The sequence below is a fragment of the Notamacropus eugenii genome, chromosome 1 (assembly GCF_028372415.1).
Source record: "Notamacropus eugenii isolate mMacEug1 chromosome 1, mMacEug1.pri_v2, whole genome shotgun sequence".
Lineage (NCBI taxonomy): Eukaryota > Metazoa > Chordata > Mammalia > Diprotodontia > Macropodidae > Notamacropus > Notamacropus eugenii.
In genome coordinates, this window is record NC_092872.1 from 632,025,501 (window position 1) to 632,027,218 (window position 1,718).

Genomic DNA, 1,718 nt, shown 5'->3' on the forward strand with positions numbered 1-1,718 from the left:
ACGCATACATTCTTATTAACCACATTTTCACATTAGTCTTGTTTCACAGAAGAAATAAAATGAATGGGAGAAACCATGAGAAAAAAAACAAAATGTAACACAAGAGAAAATATTTTCCTTCATTCTGCATTCTGATTCCATAGCTCTTTCTCTGGATGTGGATGACATTTTGCCTCCAGAATCCTTTGGAAATATTTTAGGTCTTTGCATTGCTGTGAAGGGCTAAGAAAGAAACATTCTCTTGCTCAAAAACTTTCAATGAGTCCCTGTTGCCTCTAACATAAATTATGAACCCCTTAGCCTTACATTTAAAAACCTTTACAGTCTGGTTCTAGACAGAAGCTTGCTGGTTTTGTTTCACATTATTCCCTTTCATATGCTCTATGTTCCAGCCAAAATGACCTGTTTCATGCTGTCCAAGCTCAGCTTTCATCTCTTCTCTATGTGCCTTGCTTTGTCTTGCTGCCATGCCTGAAATGCTCTCCTTTCTTAGTACTACTCCTTAGACTCTCAGCTTTCCATCAAGGCCCAGCTTAGGGCTCCTCCAGGAAGTCTTTCCTGATCCCCTAGTTGTTACTATAATCCCCTTCATCAAATTAGTAAATACATACACACACAAAGACATACAAAAGTATACATATATGCGTATATACGTGTATGTGTATGTGTAGTTATATGTGCATGCATATATGTACAGACACGTTTTGCATATATTACACACATACATATATACCTAGAAGCAGTAGTAAGGAGGGCAGCTAGGTGCAGTAGATAGAGCATCAGGCCTGGAGTCAGGAAATCTAAGTCCAAATCCAGCCTCAGAAACTTATTAGCTGTGTGACCCTGGGCAAATCACTTAACCTCTGTTTGCCTCAGATCTACATCTATAAAATGTGTGTGTTCGTCCTTCGTTGACGAAGAAGACCATGCCATCAGAGAAATGATGACATGACTTGCACTTGACTTTGTTTTGAGTGAGGGAGGGCTGTGCAGGTTACCAGCCTCACTTCTCCTCCAGAGCCATTTGAATCCAGTGACCAGATATTCATTCATCAGGATGACTGGAGATGACCCAGGATGAGGCAATTGGGGTTAAGTGACTTGCCCAAGGTCACACAGCTAGTGAGTGTCAAGTGTCTGAGGTAAGATTTGAACTCAGTTCCTCCTGACTCCTGCACTAGTGCTCTATCCACTGCACCACCTAGCTGCCCCTCTCATCTATAAAATAGGGACACTCTGGAGAAGGAAATGGCAAACTACTCCAGTATCTCTGCCAACAAAACCCTAAGGACAAAGTCCACGGGGTCACATAGAGTTGGGTGGCTGAATGAGTAACAGTGACAAAGCAGTGAGGAAGAAGAGTATTTCAGGTATGGGAGCCATTTTGTAGGCCATTTTGGTTGCAATGGACAGTACATGAAGGGGAATAGATAGACAGACAGACAGATAGATACACACATACATATATATGTATACATACATGTTGTAAGCTTCTTGGAGTCAGGGACTGATTTTCATGTTGTCTGTGTGTCTCTAAGGCGTAGCCTAGTGCCTTGCATACTGTAGGTACTGAATAAATGACTGTTAGATGTGATTTGCTTTTGAACGTGCCCTTAGAGGCTCAGAATAAGCCCTACTTCAGAAGGGCAGCCAGGTTTTTCTCTGAAAAGTCTTCTCATCACCATTTCAGACCTCCTTGGAAGAACTGACCCCCTTGC